A 7234-nucleotide genomic window follows, 5' to 3' on the forward strand; every position below is an offset into this window, starting at 1 on the left:
ATATTGTTATAAACCACAGATTTTGTGGTAAATTGTTTTGCAGCAAGAGAAAATGAATATACTCTGTAATAAATATTTTACAGTTATTATCTCAATTGACTTTCATGACCTAAGAGGTTGACAGTACTATTCTTCTAATGTTTATAGATGAGGAGAACGAGGTTCAGGAAACCCAAGAGACTTATCCAGTCACACAGCATGTAATGGTAAGGACTAGAAGGCAGGCTTCCAACTCTAGAGCGCATAGTCTAAGATTCTTACATTCTTGTTTTTGGAGATGAGGTACCAACTTTTCAAGGAGTTTGTATCAGTTCATAGCTTTACCAACAGTGGAATATGGTACCTATTTCTCAATCTTCTTTCCAGTATTGGTTATTTGTTTTAAAAATGATAAATTCACAAGTAAGTAAATCACAGTTTCTAAAATTTGTGCTTTTTTTTCACTGTGTTCTAGGATTTTTGTTTTCTAGTTCTATTCTCTTTTTCTTGAGCCATTTACAGATAGCAGTCTTTGGGTATTATGGGAAGGGAGATGAGCCCATAAGGAAAGCATCTCCAACTTTTGCCTTCCTCAGGTAAGAAAATAAAAAATGTTTTTGCACAGAAAATAAATTTCAGATTAAATTAAACTCTTGGTGAAATGGCCAGAGAACTGGCATAGAATGGCATTTTAAAGCCTAACATGCCTGCCCATTTATTGTCTATATTTTAATCATACAGCCCATGGCTATCAAAGCATCCAAAAACAATTCATTCTTAGGAAGGGAAATATTCAGATTTGTGTGAGTTCTAGTTAGCCGCTTAATAATGTATATCTTCCTTCTGCTTGGGCAGATGAGCTCTGGAGCTCTATAATTAATTTTCTTTATTGTGCCTTCCCAAAAAATGCCATCCCACAAATTGTGCTTCACCCAGTAACAGTCTGAATATGGGAAGAAAATAGCTTGGTAGCAATTAGGTTTAGAAGGCAGCATTTTTGGATAGATTTAATTTTCTCTTTTCTCTTGAAATAACCCTACAAAGTTATGAAGTTTGCAAATTTACCCAAGGAGGAAGTACAAAATGAGTGATTTCTGTAGTAATTTCCCATGACATTATTATTAGAGAGCAGATGTTTTCTCTTTCTGAATGAAGACAAAGAAATCATTTCAGTTCATGAAATCACAAACTTCAGATACGTCTCAATGAGAATGGAAATCGTTCAATTATGAAGGCACTCATTTTTGTGGTGCTGTGGCTGATGCTAAATTTAATGGGAAAAACAATTAGGATGTAATAATCAGATTTTTAAAACCATTAAAAACAAAGCATTAAATCACTAATCAGTTTATTAATGAGATAGATTGTAATGTTTTTGAAATAAGAAATCTAGAACATGTAATTACACTATGAACATAGTTGTGGGAACAAACATTACCTCCTCAGCCTGTGGGATGTTTTATGATTGAGGTACAAGTCTACCTCCCTAATTATATAGATTGGCTTATCATGATGAAGATGATAAAGCTAATGATTATGATGACTAATGATAGCTACACCTGAGTAAGGATTTGTCATGTGCCAGGAGTGTTACATGTATTTCATTTAATCTTCATCACAACCATATAAATAATTCAGATTATTATCCCCATATTACAGATGAAGAATCCAAGGTTCAGAGAGGTTAAGTTGCTCTAGGTCACATGGCTGGTGTGAGGCAAAGATAGGATTCTGATTCAGGTATGCTTGATCCCAAAGACCACTAACTTCGCTAAACCGGGTTATGCAACTCCACAAAGTTGGGTTAGTTTTGGAGTAACTCAAAGGGCTGATTCTCATGTCTTGATCCCAGAGACACAGCCAAGAGAGGATCACAAACGAAGATCTTTTTTATTTTCTTCTTCCTTATCAGGATCACCTTTCAGGCATTTCTCTGATATCTGAAGATACAGAGATGTCTATGACCCTGCCAAAATGCTTATGGCTTGAATATACCCTGTTTTTAATCCCAAGCATATTTGGATTATTAGATGACTTTACAAGACTCAAATGGTCATCTTATTTGGAAAGGTGATAAGCCTGGCTGTTTACTCCAGAACTCCACACCTCTTAGCAGTAAGTATAGTCACTTTATCCACTGCAGACACACACCATGGGAACTGTCCATGGTGATTCCTTGCAGAACTCCCAGGTCATATTAGGACTTTCTAGTATTACACATGGTGCTGGATTTCTAGTGAGGCCTTTCACTCTCTCCTTCTTATTTCCTTCTTTCCCTCCTTCTCTTTTCTTCCCTTCCTTCATGTATTTACAAATTAGATATATGCCTGTCTAATTTGTCTTCTTACATTATGGATTTTGAGATTCTAATTTTCTGATGATAGAAATAGCAAAATGTTTAAACAATAAAGTTTACAACAATAAAATAATTATCTTTTATGAGAATGATCTCATAGGATGTCAATAATACTCAAAATACATGGCATCTTTATATTAAATGTTTTATGTTATTCATCTTTATTTTTTTAACATCTTAATTTAATTTTATTTTTTTCAGTGTTCCAAGATTCATTGTTTATGCATTGTATGGAGCACACCCAGTGTGCTTCCATAATACCCACCACCAGGCTCACCCATCCCCCCACCTTCCTCCCCTCCAAAACCCTCAGTTTGTTTCTCAGAGTCCACAGTCTCTCATGCTTCATCTCTCCCTCTGATTTACCCCAATTTACTTTTCCCTTCCTTCTCCTAATGTCCTCCATGTTATTCCTTACGCTCCATAAGTAAGTGAAACCATATGATTATTGACTCTCTCTGCTTGACTTATTTCACAGCATAATCTCCTCCAGTCCTATCCATGTGGGTACAAAAGTTGGGCATTCATCCTTTCTGAAGACATACAAATGGCTAACAGACACATGAAAAAATATTCATCATCATTAGCCATCAGGGAAAATCAAATCAAAACTACATTGAGATACCACCTTACACCAGTTAGAATGGCCAAAATTAACAGGACAGGAAACAACAAGTGTTGGAGAAGATGTGGAGAAAGGGGAGCCCTCTTACACTGTTAGTGGGAATGAAAGTTGGTGCTGCCACTTTGGAAAACAGTGTGGAGATTCCTTGAAAAATTAAAAATAGAGCTACCCTATGACCCTGCAATTGCACTACTGGGTATTTACCCCCCAAATACAGATATTATTAAACTTTAAATCCCAGGAATATAGAAATGCAAAGACCACTATAGTTATGGGTCCACTTTGATTGGATTTCCATGCATTTGGACCAGTCTTTTTTTTTTTTTTTAAGATTTTATTTATTTATTTGACAGACAGAAAGAGGGAGCACAAGTAGGCAGAGAGGCAGGCAGAGAGAGAGGGGGAAAACAGGATCCCTGCTGAGCAGAGAGCCTGATGCAGGGCTTGATCCCAGGACCCTGGAATCATGATCTGAGCCGAAGGCAGAGGCTTTAACCCACTTAGCCACCCAGGCGTCCCTGGACCACTCTTTAAGGAGAAAAAAAAAACCCCACCTCACTGTGGTAGACTGTATTACTGTTTACCTGTAATTTTGGTGCTTCTCTCTGTGGTGTATCTGTCTATGGGAAGATTACCCATCACTGCCCTGTTGTACTCAGAAGTGGCTGCCTGACTTGTTTTGGCCAATCTAATAGAGGCCACTTCTGAGTAGAAGCTGTAAGTCAGTATGTGTGGCCCACAATTCCACAAGAAGACTTCTCCATTACCTTGAGTCCCAAAGTGAAATTAACTAGATCAGAGCAGAAGCTGACCCTAACTTGATAGGTAGAATAAGGAAGAGACAAATCTTTGTCATTGCAAGCCACTGAGGTGTTTAGAGACACTTACTGCCACAGTATAACCTAGTCTATCATGACTAGTACTTTTATCAGCTCTCATTTGCCACTGCAAAACCCTCAAGGGAATAAGCAGTCACAAAATAACTTTCTAGTAGTAATAAACAGTAGGCTGAATTTAATACAATAAAACCCATGTGGGTTACAAAATTTTCAACCTTCTTTTCTCTCTGTTGGCTTGACACAAGACTTCTTTTCCACGATGGGATATTCCTGATAGCGCCTCACCCTAGTTTCTGGGATGCCTTTATTAGTTTGCCTAGGCTGCCATTACAAAATACTATAGATGGAGTGGCTTGAATGACATTCATCAGTGTCTAACATGCCAAAAAAAACCATGGGTGACTATGAGAATGCCAGCCACTATGCACGATATTTCTCTTTAAAAACAAAACAAAAAACAAAAAAAAACCCACAAAGTTTCCTAATTTCAAAAGAGAAGTCTAATTGCACCTAGTAACTAACCTAAAATTAAAGTAATTCCTTGTTTTCTTTTCCATTGTGTTTTCTTTGTTAGAGTGAATAGAAGTTTTAGATCTTGTATTGGGGTTCCCTTGGAAACAGATTCTGAGACAGAGAGTTATATGCAGAAGGCAAGGGATGTGCTCTTGGGACATACACTTATAAGGACACAAAGAAGGCAGTGTTGGGGGACACCTGGGTGGCTCAGTGGGTTCATCCTCTGCCTTCGGCTCGGGTCATGATCCCGGGGTCCTGGGATCGAGCCCCGCATCGGGCTCTCTGCTTAGCAGGGAGCCTGCTTCCCTCTCTCTCTGCCTGTCTCTCTGCCTACTTGTGATCTCTCTCTGTCAAATAAATAAATTAAATTAAATTAAAAAAAAAAAAAGGCAGTGTTGGTCAGAGTGAGAAACTAACCAGGAACATGGTTGAGACTGAGGCTTTAGCTCCTTCTAAAGGAATCTGGTCTTCATAATCCTGAGTCAACCAGTCATAGCTGGGGGCTGCCCTCTGGAAAGGGTCATAGTTCTGGGCAAGATGTAGTCTTGTGGCTGAGGACAACATTCTGTGAGGGGCACAGCTGTAAGTTGTCAGCAACTGATATTAGCAGCTGGGAGGAATATGTGCATATCCCAAGGGGAGATCTGGGTGGAGTACCACAGAATCCATTGCAGTCCACCCTTGTGCCATTCATACTGACTTCTTACTTATAGTAACTTTGCCCCACTTCAAAGCAACTTTCACAAGATTCTGGTTGGTCTTGTGTTCTAAAGAGTGAGGATAAGTGGGGTTATTCCTACATCATCCCTTTGTCTCTTGAACCCATGTAATCTACACAATAGTCATTTCATTTGCAATGGCATCCAACCCCTTCAGTTTATCATCTCTGAATTGGCACCTCACTTATGTCTGTAAGAGACTGTTCTGTTGCTGTCAGGATGATGGCTTCTAGTAGTGTACAATCTAATAGGACCAGTGGATGCCATCATCTTGCTCCCATTACACCACTTCTTTCCTGGAGAGTGAGTCTCTCAGTCTAAGACAATGTTATATCATTCCACACAGGTAAATCGAACACTTTGCAAATCTTTGATTGGTGGTTTGGGGCCCAGGCCCTGCAGGAAGGAAAGGCAACCTTATGTTCAAAATATGTATTGATCTCAGACATACATTGCTGCCTCTTGAAGGGTGAAAATAGTTGATCTCTGCAAGAGATGGTATAATGCCAGGGGCTTAGCTCTGTTGCTGGGATGTTAGACATTTAGCAGTGGCAGTAGCTGGAAACACTTGGATGAATGGAAGTCATGCTGTTGGGCATAACCTTCATCCCTACCACCAGGTCTATCATCCATGAGCCCATGATGTCAGCGGTAGAATAGGTGATACTAATATCACCTATATTATCTCAGACGGGCTGATGCCAACTGGTCAGTCAATTCTGTCTACTTGGGGTTTACTACCTCTGCCATTGTGGATGATCTCTGTCAGGTGTTAGCATTTGACACAACGAAATTTTTTGCCAACTATCATAAGTCCAAATGTCTCTTTCTCAGATCTTTTTGACCCTGGTATTCCAATTTTCTTTTTCCAGTTCCCTGACCAACCAGCCAAGCTATTGCCACTCCCTCTGAGTCTGTATATAATCTTACATCAGTTCATTTCTCTTTTCCACACACAGTGAATGACTAGATATAACATTTGGAATGTTGACAATGGAGGACTTCCCTACCTTTCAGAGTCATTACTAACTAATGTCATGAATTAACAACAGCTGCTAGGTTTGTCATAAAAAAAAAATCACAAAAGTGGGTGGCTTGAATAACAGAATTTATAGTTTTGGAGGATAGACGTCTCAGACCAGGGTGCCAGTATGATTAGGTTCTGGTGAAATCCCTCTTTCTGGATTGCTGACAGCCACCTCCTTGCTGTGTCCTCACATGGTAGAGAGAGAGAGAGAAGAAGGAAGCTCTCTGAGGTCTCTTCTAAGGGCATTAATCCCATCATGGGGTCCTGACTCATTACCTTCCAAAGGCCTCATTCTAAAATACCATCAAGTTGGAAGAGCTTCAACATACGAATTTTGGTGGGACACAATGCCATCTAAACACAAGGCAACCCACCCATGAACAACGATCAACTTATTTTCCTCCTCTTTCAGCTGATAATAAGCCTCCCTTCTGCCCTGATACAGCTATAAATATGAATTAAAGTAGAGGGATTTGGGGCCTTCTGCATCTGTTGCTTACTTGTACCTTCTGGCCCTGGTTGTGTTTGATCCTGGATATACCACTTCTATCATACGAAGGATTGCTCACCTTTGAAGGATTGCTCACCTTCGACAGAACCTATCCCACCCCGGGCAGCTGCATGGTCACTCATGATCCATACTCCATTTCTCCTAAGGCCTGGTAGCATGCAAGGAGCTGCTTCTGAATTATACGTAGTACATATATTATCCATAATGACTACTAATGACTTTTTAAATGTAATCTAATGATTAAAAAATTGACTTCCTATTACCTTCATGGTAAAATCTTTACTCATTCTTCGCAGAGAATCCAAGGCCCCCAAGGACCTGGTTCCTGCCAACTTTCTGCCCTCATCACTCTTGCCCTATGCAGACATATACTCTATGTTCCAGCCCTGCAATTTCTACATAATCCACACGTGTATCAGTCAGGGTCCTGGCAGGAGTCAGATGATACACACAAAAGAGGTAACTGAAGAGTTTACTAGGCTATTTACAAAGGTGCGGACAGGGTTAAGGGAAACAAGAATGCAAGGTCATTATCACCTCTAGATCTAAAGAGGCAAGTGAGGAAACTGCCCCTAGGATCTAGAGTAAGGGGGGTCAGCCTAGGGTGCTGGAGCTGTGGTCTCCCTGTTCCTCAGAGAGGGAGCCGGGGGACACACATCTGA

This window comes from Mustela lutreola, chromosome 3, assembly GCF_030435805.1.
Source record: "Mustela lutreola isolate mMusLut2 chromosome 3, mMusLut2.pri, whole genome shotgun sequence".
NCBI lineage: Eukaryota > Metazoa > Chordata > Mammalia > Carnivora > Mustelidae > Mustela > Mustela lutreola.